Here is a 14,842-nt window from a genome sequence, read left to right on the forward strand (position 1 = left end):
TCCTTCGCCACTCCGCCATCTATGGCTTATTCAGCAGGGAGAGAAAGGAGGTAGATGGATCCTAGGGGACAAGGGCTACCCACTGAAGCTGTGGCTGATGACACCATTCCGCTACGCAGAGCAGGAAATGTACAACTGTGACCCGACAAGTGATGGAGAGGATCATCAGGGTGCTTAAAGCATTCTTCCAGTGCCTTGATAGGTCAGAGGCTGTGCTACAGTATACCCCTGATAAAGTGGAGGAGATTGTAGTGGTCTGATGCACACTGCACAATTTTGCCCACTGGAGGGGCTCACACTTGGCTTGGCAGAGAAGATGCCCATGGAACCAGAGGATTCCAATACTCATGTCCGTGGGCCTGTGAGTGGTGCCGCCCCCCCGCCCTCTCCCCCCCCCCTCTCCCCCCCCACCCCCGCCCCGGTAGAAGGCACTGTGGCTATGGCCAGGTCTCATTCTTGGGTAGATCGCTGCCCAGGAGTCAAATCAAGAGGCTGTGAAACTCACCTGCAAGCACTAACATGATGCCAGCCTCAGACTGAACCACAGGTGCAGCACCATGATATCCCTGCAGCTGCAGGGTCCTGTCCTCATGATGAATGAGCGCACTTAAAAAGGGAATTCCGTCTCCACTTTGTCCATACTCTCATGTGTTATGTGCCAATTTGCCCTGTGGGTAGAAAACAGAGAGAAGGTTAGGTGGGCTGCTGTGCAAGAGGTGTATGTATTGAACTAACATGGCTCTTTTCAGGCATTTGAATAATTTCTTCAGCAGAGACATGAAGCTGTCAAATCCATTAGCTGCCCACTCTGAAATGTTATCTCCCACAATAACTGACTTTTATGACTTACTTGATTTTGGGTTCTGCCTTGAAGAAACAAACAGATCTCATCTTGAAAACAACTAACAATCCACTACTCATCAAACACTGAATAAAAAGGACAGCTCCTTTCAACCCAGGCCATTCTTTAAAAAAACTGTTACAGAGACAGAAAACATTCGGTCATTTTTATCCAATATACTTATAATAGAATTTTGTGTTCTGAATGAAAGCCCAGAGCTTACCTTCCTTGTCCTGATCAGATTGTTGTAATTTTTGTGGCACTGGTCGCCTGATTTAGGGACGGCCAACACGGCTCTCATCGTTTTGGCCACCTCCCTCCCCGCCACCTGGCTTACCTTTCGGGGAGCCCTCGGCCTTGTAATACCCAGCAGCCGATCTCGCCGACGCTCCACCTCATTCAAGAGGGCAGGCAAAATTCTGTGGCCGTTTCTTCATCTCTACCTGCGATATCTCTGTGGAGAAGGGGATGTGCAGACCCTGTAAATTATATTTTACGGCGTTCTGCAACATTCTTTAATTGAAATAAACTTTTGAAAGTTGATTTAAGGTGATTTCAGAAGTCGAAGCTGTAGGAATTATGACTTTCAAATCTCCCACATTAGGTGTTAGAGGGGGTTCATAGACCTGAATCCACCTTAACAGAAAGCACACACAGATATTCTGTCTGTCACAGAGATCTTTTCTTTAACTACTAACACACAAATTAAATAAGAACCCAACTTAACCTGTCCTGGAGTCTTAAAGTGCCTAGTGGCCAAACCGACAATCACTTGAAGTCTGTTGAATCTTTAGATGTCTTCTTCCCGTCAGACAGGAGATGTTTGTCTTGGCCAACTGCAGTAAAAAAACTAGGTACTGTGTTAGCGCTTGTATTATTTGTGTTCATATTCCTTTCGTGGCTCTCACATGCACACCTCAATGATTGGTTCCTTCAAGCACGCCTTTTCCACTTGTTGTTTATGGTTGGTTCAAAGTTTAGCAGGGCAACTTCATCAACTGTGCCACTTCTGGCAGTTTAATGAGGGTCTTATCTCAAGACAGTGCTGGTCAGTTCCACTGGCCCCATAACAACTTCAAATTTGTCATTGGTTACAAACTGCCTTTGGTCTGAGTAATGTCTGTTAAAAATGTTCCTCCATATTCCTGTATGTCAACTTGCATTTTAATGTGGTATAACCATCATTAAATGTTCTCTGGGACGGGCTCCACTTAAACCGAGCTGGGACCAGTGTCCTGGTGAACCGAATAACTAGGGCAGCAGACAGGGCTTTTAACTAATGAAGGGGGGGTGGAAGGATTCAGGAAAGAGTAAATTTAAAAGCAGCGATATAAATGTCAAGGCTTTAGAGCAGAGTAGAATTTTGGGTAAAAATAAGCAGAGTGGGTCAGGAACGGACAGAGAGAGTAACAAAGGTCATAGGGTCATAACGGCACAGAAGGAGGCCATTCAGCCCATCGAGTACGTGCCGGCTCTCTGTAGAGCAATCCAGTCAGTCCCATTCCCCCACTCTATCCCTGTTGCCCTGCAAGTTTATTTCTCTCAAGTGCCTATCTAGTCTCCCCTTGAAAACATTGAGTGTCTCCGCTTCCACCACTTCCATCGGCAGCGAATTTCAGGTCATCACCACTCGTTTTTCCTCACGTCACCCCGTATCTCTTGCCCAAAATCTTAAGTCTGTGTCCCCTAGTCCTTGTACCATCAATTAGCGGGAACAGCCTTTCCCCGTCTAGCCTATCCAAACCCGTCATAATCTTGTACACCTCTATCAAATCACCCCTCAACCTCCTTTGCTCTAATAAAAACAAATCCAGCCTCTCCAACCTGTCCTTGTTGCTAAGATCCCGGAACCATTCTGGTAAATCTCCTCTACACCCTCTCAAGGGCCTTCACATCCTTCCTAAAGTGTGGTGACCAGAACTGGATGCAATACTCCAGTTGTGGCCCAACCAGCGCTTTATAAAGCTTCAGCAAAACTTCTCTACTTTTGTACTAAATACCTCTATTTATGAAGCCCAAGATACCATATGCTTTTTTAACCACTCTCTCAATCTGTCCTGCCACCTTCAGGGACCTCTGCACATTAACTCCCAGGTCCCTCTGTCCCTGCACACTCTTTAAAACTGTGCCATTAAGTGTATATTGCCTCTCCCTGTTCTTTCTGCCAAAATGCATCATCTCACACTTCTCTGTATTAAATTCCATCTGTCACTTGTCTGCCCATTCTGCTAGCCTTCTATGTCCTGTTGCAGTCGATTGGTATCACCTCACTGTTTGCCACACCCCCAGTTTGGTGTCATCGGCAAATTTAGAAATTCTACTCTACATTCCAATATCCAGGTCATTTATATATATCAAAAAAAGCAGTGACCCCAGAACTGACCCTTGGGGAACACCACTGTCTGCCATCCTCCAGTCTGAAAAACAGCCATTTACCACAAGAGTAATAAGGCATCAGTGACTCAGGTGACAGCAGGTATAAATAGAAATAAGTCAAAGCTAAAGGCACTATATGTGAATACGAGAAGCATTCGCAACAAAATAGATGAATTAATTGCGCAGATAGAAATGAACAGGTTTGATGTAATAGCCATAATGGAGACATGGTTGCAAAGTGGCCAAGGTTGGGAATTAAATATTCCAGGATACTTAACTTTTAGAAGATATCGGCAAAATGGAAAAGGATGAGGAGTAGCCCTGATACTAAAGGTTGGGATAAAGACAGTAGAGGGAAAGGATCTTAACTCTAAAAATCAAGAAATAGAATCAATTTGGGTGGAGCTAAGCAATAGCAAGGGGCAGAAAACATTAGTGGGCGTTGTTTATAGGCCCCCAAACAGTAGTAGTAATGTAGAGCAGGGTATAAATCAGGAAATTAGAGGTGGATGTAACAAGGGTAATACAGTAATCATTTTAATTTACATGTAGACTGGGCAAACCAAATTTGCAGTAATAGTGTGGAGGACGAATTCATGGACAGTATACAAGATAGTTTTCTGGATCAGTGTGTTGAAGAACCAACTAGGGAACAGGCTATTTTAGATCTAGTATCGTGCAATAAGATAGGGTTCATTAATAACCTTGTAGTAAAGGGGCCCTTAAGGAAGAGCGACTATAATATGATGGAATTTTATATTGAGTTTGAAAATTATTTAGTTGAATCTGAAACTAGGGTCTTAAATCTAAACAGAGCAAACTACATAGGTATGAGGTGCGTGTTGACTAAGGTAGTTTGGGAAACTACATGAAAAGGTATGATGGTAGACATGCAATGGCTAGCATTTAAAGAATGAATACATAATTTACAACAAATATACATTCCTTTAAAGCACAAAAACCCCACAGGAAAAGTGGTCCAACCATGGCTAACAAGTGAAGTTAAAGGCAGTATTAGATCAAAGGAAGAGGCTTATAATGTTGGCAAAAAGAGTAGCAAGCCTGAGGATTGGGAGGATTTTAGAATTCAGCAAAGGAGGACCAAGAAATTGATAAAGAAAGGGAAAATAGAATATGAGAGTAAACTAGCGAGAGACATAAAGACAGACTGTAAAAGTTTCTATTGGTATGTAAAAAGGAAAAGATTAGCGAAAGTAAATGTGGGTCCCTTACAGGCTGAGATAGGAGAAATTATAATGGGGAATAAGGAAATGGCAGAGAAATTAAACAAATACTTTGGCCACAAATTTAATAGCGTTTATGGGGGCGGGTTTGGAGGCAGGTCCGCTGTCAAAATAGCAAAAACCCACCTCCATGCGAGTCTTCCAGCTGTCAGATCTGTCAGCGGAGAACTGATCCGACATTGAGCAGCGGGGGATACAATTCAGATTGTTAAATGGCTTGTTAAGAGCCAATTTAAGACTATTTTGAGGCTTACTTCTAATTTTACGTTCTCCCCCTCAGGTTACCTGCTGTTTGGGGAGCACGCCAGCTCAACCTGGTGTGTTTTGAGTCTGCTCTGATGTTTCTGAATAGCTGACAGCTGCAGAGTGGTGTAAAGGATGCCATGTTGCAGACGGTGAGTTTCAGAGTGCAGAAAATGTTGGTTACTGCATTTTTAATACATATAGAGATTTCTTTAGCTTACAAGTTTTTAAATCCAACTGTATATCCAGTGCCACCTCATTGGGAGAACCTCTCTCACCATTGACAGATTGCTTCTGTCTTCTCACCTGCAGCTGCCATCTATTGCAGCAACATTTGGAGCCATTGAAACAATCAGACCTTGGTCCTCCGAATCCTTCCATGATTTGCCCCAACATCAACATCACCAGGCATACTAACATCACCAATGTTCTCCACCATCACCTGATGCTGCACTGGGCACAGGGCATCAGCCCCTGACAACATTGCTGCCTGGCAGGCCAGCAATGGCATCACCATGGCCAGATTTTCTTCACTTGACGCTGTAAACCCTGGCTGCCACAAGATGCACCAGGTTGACACCATCCCACACCAGCACCGTGAAGCATCCCTTTAATGTCCAAGCCATTCCATGCACACATCACTATAGTTTGGGGTGGGGGGTGGGTGGAGTTATGCCTGAACAATCACTGGAACTCAGTAAACACTTCTCAAGGTGCACTCAGATCCGTCCAATAAGAGACACTTTTGGAAAAAGAGATTTCACTGTATGACAACACATTACCAGAAACTTCACATGGACATTGGCTAAGCCTCTCAAGTGCCTACCTTTCTGTGTTGTTAGTTGTTTTTTTTTAAATTCGTTTATGGGGTGTGGGTGTCACTGGCAAGGCCAGCATTTATTGCCCATCCCTAATATGGTATGCTTGCAGTAGGATGAGGGTGAGTGTGTGGGGTGGATAGTGAGATGGAGAAGTGATAAAGTAGATAGAGAAGGTTGGGTGGAGTTGCAAGGTAAGTTGATGTGAGTAAGGATATGCAGGAGAAGGGTATGGAAGGCAGACTGATGGGGGGGTGTTGAGTGGCACAGCAGGGTAAGTTTGAGTGCGGCTTTGCAGTAACATTTAGTGATCCACTGAGATCATTGAAAGGTTGGTGCCACTGCAGCCAGGGACCCCTGATGACATCCCCACTTTTGCCTTCCTGTGCAATGTGCAACCAGGCTGCGTTGGTGTCCTGGGGAGGTCTCTTCTGCCCTTGGAAGGGAAGAGAACCTCCCTACATGCTGTGACTCCCTCCATAAGCATATGGAGGGAGTCATTGGAGAGCCTGGGTGCAAGCTTTCACCTTTGTGCAGTGCTTGTCAGTGTTTGCAGCACCTCAATGCTGTCAAACACTGACAGAATAGCTGTCCAACTCCATGTGGACATGGTCCTTTTAAGGAAACCGGCTGATGACGCGTCATCAAATTATGTCATCAGACCCGCTTCTTGTTAATTGGCCGGGAAACCCGCAGGGTGGGCTTAACAAGGCCAATCAAAGGAAAATCATGTCTACAGAGGAGCTGCAGCCAGGAGCAGGACTGGAACCAGGAAATCAGCTCTCCCACCACCATCCAGCCTCCTCCATGAAATTCACGGCCTATGTGTCTGTCCTCACGGAAGATGTAAAAAACTTCCCAGAAATAGTGGAGAATCAAGGGTCTAGCAAGAATGAGGAAGTGAAAGAAATCAGTATTAGTAAAAAAATAATACTGGAGAAATTAATGGAACTGAAAGCCGATAAATCCCCTGGACCTGATGGACTACATCCTAGGGTGTCTATAAAGATAGTGGATGCATTGGTTGTCATTTTCCAAAATTGCATAGAATCTAGAACGGTTCCCATGGATTGGAAGGTAGCAAATGTAACCCCACTATTTAAGAAAGGAGGGAGAGAGAAAATGGGGAACTACAGACCAGTTAGCCTGACATCAGTAGTAGGGAAAATGTTAGAATCTATTATTAAGGACATGGTAACAGGGCACTTAGAAAATAATAATAGGATTGGGCAGAGTCAACACAGATTTATGAAAAGGAAATCATGTTTGACGAGTCTGTTGGAGTTTTTTGAGGTTGTAACTAACAGAATAGATAAGGGGGAACCAGTGGTTGTGGTGTATTTGGATTTTCAGAAGGCATTCGATAAGGTGCCACACAAGAGGTTATTAAACAAAATTAGGGCTCATGGGATTGGGGGTAATATACTAGCACAAATTCAGGATTGGTTAACGGACAGAAAACAGACAGTAGGCATAAACGGGTCATTTTTGGGTTGGCAGGCTGTAACTAGTGGGATACCGCAAGGATCAGCGCTTGCGCCTCAGCTATTCACAATCTATATCAATGATTTGGATGAGGGGACCAAATGTAATATATCCAAGTTTGCTGATGATACAAAGCTGGGATGGCAGCTGTCTCCCATTCTGCCAGCGCATTTCACACCTAATCTAGAGCTGTCTTTTGTCTCCACTAGTCCTTTCACCATCTCGTCTCGTTTTGAATACCTCTTTATGTCTCTTCTCTTTTGTTCTCTCCCAGCCCGGCCTCTTAATCTATTTCATTCCCTGTGCCTCTTTAGTCTTGATAAAGGGCTTTGACTCGAAACATTGACTCTAATTTCTCTCCACGGATGTTGCCTGGCCTGCTGAGTTTTTCCAGCATTTTCTGTTGTTATTTCGGATTTCCAGCATCTGCAGTATTTTGCTATCGTGGGAATATAAGTTGTGAGGAGGATGCAAGGAGGCTTTAAGGGGATATAGACAGGCTAAGTGAGTGGGCAAGAACATGGCAAATGGAATATAATGTGGAGAAATGTGAAGTTATCCACTTTGGTGGGAAAAATAGAAAAGCAGAGACTTTTTAAATGGTGAGAGATTGGGAAATGTTGGTGTTCAGATGGACCTGGGTGTCCTTCTACACAAATCACTGAATGTTTACATGCAGGTACAGCAAGCAATTAGGAAAGCAGATGGTATGTTGGCCTTTATTACAAGAGGATTTGAGTATAAGAGTAAAGATGTCTCACTGTAATTATATAGGGCCCTGGTGAGATCACACCTGGAGTATTGTGTACAGTTTTGGTCTCCTTATCTAAGGAAGGATATACTTGCCATAGAGGGAGTGCAACGAAGGTTCACCAGACTGATTCCTGGGATGGGGGGATTGTCCTATGAGGACAGATTGAGTAGACTAGGCCTATATTCTCTAGAGTTTAGAAGAATGAGAGGTGATCTCATTGAAACCTACAAAATTCTTATAGGGAGGATGTTTCCCCTGGCTGGTGAGTCTAGAACCAGGGGTCACAGTCTCAGAATAAGGGGTTGGCCATATAGAATTGAGATAAGGAGAAATTTCTTCACTCAGAGGGTGGTGAAGCTTTGGAATTCTCTACCCCAGAGGGCTGTGGAGGCTCAATCGTTGAATATATTCAAGACAGAGATTGATAGATTTTTGAATATTAAGGGAATCAAGGGACATGGGGATAGAGCAGGAAAGTGGAGATAAGGTAGATCAGCCATGGTCTTATTGAATGACGGAGCAGGCTCGAAGTGCCAAATGGCCTACGCCTGCTCCTATTTCTTATGTTCTTATGTTCTTATGTTCTTTTGTATTAAAGTTCTTGTTATTGTTAGGGATGTTTAAAACAGATTTCCCTTCAAAGCTCACTTACCTCCCAGTGCCAGGCCTTAATCTGTGCTGTGGTGCCATTCTTGGCTTTTTATCGTGCCTTGTGGTTGGTCTGCGGGGTAAGCCATTGGCAGTGCCGTGAATGATGTCTCTGATTCGCCATTGAGCTTGTTGCGCCGTAGCCAGGTTGATGTTCCAGTAAAATTTGGCATACATATAGTGCAAGATGAACGGAGAGCGCAAATGTCCGATTAACGCTATGTGCTGCCAATCACGCAGTTCTAGAAAATTCCAGCCCATTATATTTTCAAATGAGTTTTACACTGAATATGAAATCTCAAAAAACACAAATAACTGAAATCCAGTTGTATCACAGAGCAATCGCATTACACAGAATAATACAAGTTGAGTTAATCTTTTGCTAACATAGGAATACAGAATGAAAAAGATTAAAGTCATTGAATGTTGATGCATACTGCACCCGCTTTGAAGAGTTTTATTTTGAATTAGTCATATATTTTCACTCTTCTGCTCTTTAATGGTTTCATGGGAGATACTTTTCCAGAAACATCTATCACACTTGTGTTGATCAGCTTAGAGAGTAAAAAAATGAGAATAAATTTAAAATCAAAGTAGTGTTGGTATCCTGTTTACAGGCTGCTATGGCTTTCTGCTGTTTAATGCAAATAGCCACAAGTAATGCAGCCTCCAGCTGACTCAATTTAATTACAGTCTCCGCATTTGTATGCCACTTGAGCCCAGCTAAAAAATTGCAATTCTTTTCTTATTCATGAGGTTTTTATTAATCAGAGGCATTTCACACTTACAGCCTCTTTAATTAATCCTTCCATTTCTGACGCAAGCACAATTTATAATGTGCTGCAGTGATAATGGTCCTAAACTTTCTTGGTGAACTCAGTCGGTTTTCTGCTAGCTAATGAATTATGACAAATTTGCAATGACTTAAAGCTGATTTTTTAATATTTTAAAATGCAGGAAAGCAAAATCATTCCAGATGATTTACACTGTCATTTTTGTATTTATTTTATAGTTTATACCTCCGAGCTCCATGTATCTACCTTTTAATAAACGAATAAGGCAACAGTCTGAGAATTTTTTTATGAGTTCCAGTAATGACATTTTATGCCTGGGACAGGAGACATGCATACTGTAAAACAAATTGGACAAATGTTTTTTTTTCTGCCAGTAATGGACAGTCTATCTCACATTAGTATTAAGAGATTATTAAATTCATCAAATGGGTGACTGGCCGATTTTACCACCAGTCATACCAGAAACTTCCACCCATTTGAAATGAGGCATGGATCATTTAACTGCTCTATTACCTAGAGTATTTTGACATTTTTATTTATAGTATTATCATCTTGTGTACACACTTTTATAAAATAAGGAATGATTGGTTGTACTTATAGAGAGCAGAGTTGTCTGGTTCATTCAAAAAAGTTACAGGCACAATACACCTTACAAATGTTAATCACGCATAGCACTACTGCAGTATTTAATTGCAATCATTAATCTGTTTAAAGCAACACATCTGCCCCATAAACTGCAATTAAAAATGACAACTGTTTACCCACTAGTACTTGCCAGATTGTTGTCATAAAGTGCCATTTAGTACCTTAAGCACAATAGGATTCTAACACTGTTGCGAGCCCTGACAGAGAATATATGATGGAAAAGCATGAAAAATGGCTGATGATTCATTACATAAAAGCCATTTACAATTAAAAGAAGATAGTAAGAAAGAATATGCAGCAGTACTTTAATCATCAGCAGAAGAGTAAAACTGACTGTATCGGATCAACCGCCTATTTTCCACCCAGCCCAATTTTGCTTTCGATTAATGTAATGGGTGGTGTGTATAATGGGCGGGCGATTCGATTTGGCTAGTTTTACACCACTGCTGAAGTTTAAAGTATGTTTACATCAAAATTAAAAACATAGCACTCCTAATTATGGTTTATTCTTATCTGATATTTTTCCTCTCTGGGGGTTAATATGAGAAAATGGTAAGTTAATTTTCATTTTTTTGGGATGCAACTGATATGCTGGAACAATCTAATTTTATTCTTTTTGATTTTTGATAGTTTTCATAGCTATAATGGAGCTATAATTGAACAACCAATCATACTGAGGCTGTAGTAAGGTTGCACGTGTTCTTTAATGAGGTAAGTAGTCATTTGTCTTCTAGGTTTACACATGGACTTCAAATGCGCCTGTTGCTAGAAAAAGCTGTGGGCAAATGGAGCGGCAGAGGCAGACATCAGAAAGGAATTCCTCGATGCAGATTCAGGTGAAGTGGAACTGCATCCTAATATAGTGTGCTCACAAACATACAGCTGATCAAACTTATAGAATTGTAAAAAAATCTAGCAGTCAAGCAAGAGGTGACAGTACCAGTTTAAGCAATAACATCTTAATCTATAGCATGGTTGTGACAGTCTACCTTCACTGTGCATGATATTAGAGGGACTGAGCAGCATGTATATATTGCCAATGCAATATGCACTGTTAAATCATGCTTACTTTTCTTCTATTTTCAGGTAAAGCTGGCATTCAGCTGCCAGTAGCAGGTACAGAGGTGTGGAGGGACCGGACGATGTACAGGGCTTTCCTTTCTTGAGAAAGCCAAGATGGAGATTGTTGTGTATGTACCTTTAAGGGAATAACTGGTCTTAGACGGCAGTACCGGCAGTGACCACCCCTGTATAAAAGGCCCTAGCAGGCTTCTGTAGTTTCAGTTTCAAGCTGCCTCTTGTTCAGTAAAGTACCTGTTAAACTGTTCTCCCGAAGTCCGTGTATTATTGAGGCACGGACTTTACAGTGGCGATGAGTAAGTTCGAACTCACCTGCAGTGTGGCATCATCTCACAGGGATCTCGCCTGAAAGGAAGGTCCTGGAAGGTCGTAGTCTGAGCAACGGGCGTCAACCGAGGGCAACCGCCCAAAGAATCCATCGGTGTTTGGAGAATTGTGGGAGAGACTGTGGTTCCAGCAAATCGTGCTGGTAGCAGGTAGCGCGCTGACCCTTCCGGACTGTGGCGAGCTCAAGCTCGATCGAGCTGCTCTACAAATCGGGCCGCGCAGTGTCGCCGGGAAAAGAAAACAAGCGAGAGAGGGTGGAGCGCACAGGGTGCGGTCAGTGCTCAAGAACAGGACAGTGGAGAGAAACCAAATGGGGGGGAAGGAAAGCGAGATGCGCCGAAGCTGTGGGTCGCCGCCATTACCCCGTAGAACGCTAGGAGCAGCGTGGCAGTAAGGGGAAGAAGCAAAAGCGCGGGAGGCACCATTTTATCCCGTTGGGGAAGAAGCAAAAGCGCGGGAGGCGCCATTTTATTCCATTGGGGAAGAAGCAAAAGTGCGGGAGGCGCCATTTTAAATCGCCCAAGATGCCGAAAAGTGGCAGTATCACTGCTTTCGACAACGAGGTAGAAGACTGGACCACGTATGTAAAAAGAATCGAAGTGTACTGCAAGGCAAATGAGGTGGCTGATGGAAAGAGGGCGTCGGTATTATTAAATCTGATGGGTGCGAGTACGTACGGCCTATTGCGGAATTTAATTACCCCAGCTAAACCAATGGAGAAAAGTTTTGAGGAGATTGTTCATACCTTACAGGAACACCTAAGCCCTACACCACTGTTGATAGCAGAAAGATTCAAGTTCCATAAAAGAAACCAGCACAAAGATGAGAGCAATGCTGACTATCTTACAGAACTACGCAAGTTATCGAAGCACTGCCAGTTCGGAGCAGGACTGGCAGACACCTTACGGGATAAGTTTGTCTGCGGGCTCCAGAGTGAAGGAACCCTGAAACGATTACTTTCAAAAAAGGACCTGATGCTAGAACAGGCTTTCAGCGTGGCAGTATCCTACGAAGCAGCAGCACGGGGAGCTGCGGAAATACAACAGACACCACAAGAATACAACGCTAACGAAATAGCGTATGGAGCCGAAAAGTGCTATCGCTGCGGCAGAACAACCCATGAGCAGAAGGACTGCTGGTTTAAAGACAAAATATGCAGGCAATGCGGGAAAATGGGACATATAGCAAGAGTCTACAGGTTGGGAAAGAAGACCAACATGACAAGAACTACTAAGGAACAGTACAGGAAAGTAAAGAAACTGACAGATAGTAGTTCCGAAGATCAGGAGAGTGATAAGGACTCCGGGAGCAGGCGACTAAGTTGTTTAAAATTACACAACGTGATCACAAAAGAAGATCACCGAACCATTTGGGTCACCCTCATGAAAGCAGGGTCCCCAGTGAAGATGGAATTGGACACAGGATCAGCCCTAACTGTCATGAATCGACGAGACTATGAGGGCTATTCTCACACATACCTTTAAAGGTCACGTCCATTGTATTGAAGACATACGCGGGGCAAAAGTTCTACCCCAGAGGAAAAATAAGGGTGCCAGTTGAATATAACGGAAAGGAAACACAGAAACTATACATGTATATACTACGAGATGGAGGACCACCATTATTGGGACGTGAATGGATCCGAAGACTACAATTGGATTGGCATTCCATTCTGGTACTAACTGTGACTGACAAAAAAGATGATGACGTCGCACCTGGATGTCTGTCACAAATTCTATCTGACGCGGAAGAGGTGTTCCAACAAGGACTTGGGACTCTAAAAGGAGTAAAGGCAACCATAAAGATTGAGGATAACGCAACCCCAAAATTTTTCAAGGCCAGACCGGTGCCAAACGCGATACGCCCAGCTGTGGAAGCTGAACTGGAGAGTCTGGAGCGTTCGGGGGTGCTGTCTAAGGTGGACTGGAGCGAGTGGGCCACACCCATCGTTCCTGTAATGAAGAAAGCATTGAGCAGCACGCCTGGGGAGCCAAGGATGGTTCGCATCTGTGGGGACTTCAAGGTGACTGTGAACCCAGTCCTGCACACAGTACAGTATCCGCTTCCGCGGATAGAAGATATTTTTGCCTCACTATCTGGAGGGAAACATTTTACAAAGATTGACCTGGCTCAAGCGTATCTACAAATGGAGGTGGAAGAAGCATCTAGGAAATACCTCACGATAAACACTCACAAAGGCCTTTACCAGTACAATCGACTGGTATTTGGGGTAGCATCGGCCCCGGCTATGTGGCAGAGGGCAATGGAACAAGTCCTGCAAGGGATCCCGGGGACCCAGTGTTATTTGGACGACATCCTGGTTACGGGCAAAAATGACAATGAACACCTTGCCAACCTGGAACAGGTGCTCATGAGATTGCAGGAATATGGGCTACGAGCCAACCGCCCCAAATGCGAGTTCTTCAGGAGACAAACCTCGTATTGTGGCCACATGATTGATGAGGAAGGGTTGCATAAGTCGCCGGACAAGATTGAGGCTGTAGTCAAGGCTCCAGCACCAGAAAATGTGTCGCAACTGAGGTCCTTCCTCGGGTTGGTGAACTACTACCATAAGTTCTTGCCAAATTTATCTACAATTCTGCACCCACTGAATGCCCTCCTTCAAACTGGTGTAACATGGAAATGGAGTGATGAGTGTAAGCGTGCCTTTCAGGAATGTAAATGCCAAATCACTTCATAAGATGTATTCATAATCATAATCATAATCAACTTTATTGTCATTGTTAGTGCACAAGTGCAGTACAACGAAATGTAGACTTGCGGCTCCCGAGAGTGTACATTTAGATTAAGACATTTAAACATTCAACATACATTTGGCTTGTAATACATTAACATAAACATAACCATAATAAAGTGCATTGGCAGATGTGCAGGCTTTAGAGTTTATTTGTGCAGTTCAGTAGGATGACAGCCCTGGGAAAGAACCTGTTCCTAAATCTGGTCGTACGGGTGCGAATGCATCTGTAGCGTCTCCCAGATGGCAGGAGGGCGAACAGATTGTGGCTGGGGTGGGTAGGGTCTTTGATGATGGACCGTGACCTCCGTAAACAGCGTTTCTGGTAAAACCCACTACCGCGTTCCACTACAACCCAACACTACCGATTCGGTTGGCATGTGATGCGTCACTTTACGGCATTGGAGCGGTGCTGTCACACAAATTCCGTGACGGTTCAGAGAGGCCAGTAGCCTTTGCATCGCGCTCGCTAACCTCAGCCGAGCGTATCTACACCCAGATTGACAGGGAGGCCCTCAGCCTGGTGTGGGGGGTGAAGAAGTTCAATCACTATCTGCACGGGCAGAAATTCACCCTACTAACTGATCATCAACCCCTGGTCTCGATTTTTAACCCAAAGAAGGGCGTTCTGGTGATGACGGCGCAACGGCTGCAAAGATGGTCACTTTTTCTAGGGGCACATCAGTATGACATAGAGTACAAAGGTACGAAACAACATGGAAATGCTGATGGGCTGTCGCGCCTACCGTTGCCTACGGCGGAAGAAGCATCTGCAGTGGACCCTGTGGAGATATTCCATGCGACCATAGTCGAATGTTTGCCTGTTACAAAT

This window comes from Somniosus microcephalus, chromosome 6, assembly GCF_052327205.1.
Source record: "Somniosus microcephalus isolate GS21.2 chromosome 6, FLI_Smic_1.0, whole genome shotgun sequence".
NCBI classification, from domain to species: Eukaryota; Metazoa; Chordata; class Chondrichthyes; order Squaliformes; family Somniosidae; genus Somniosus; species Somniosus microcephalus.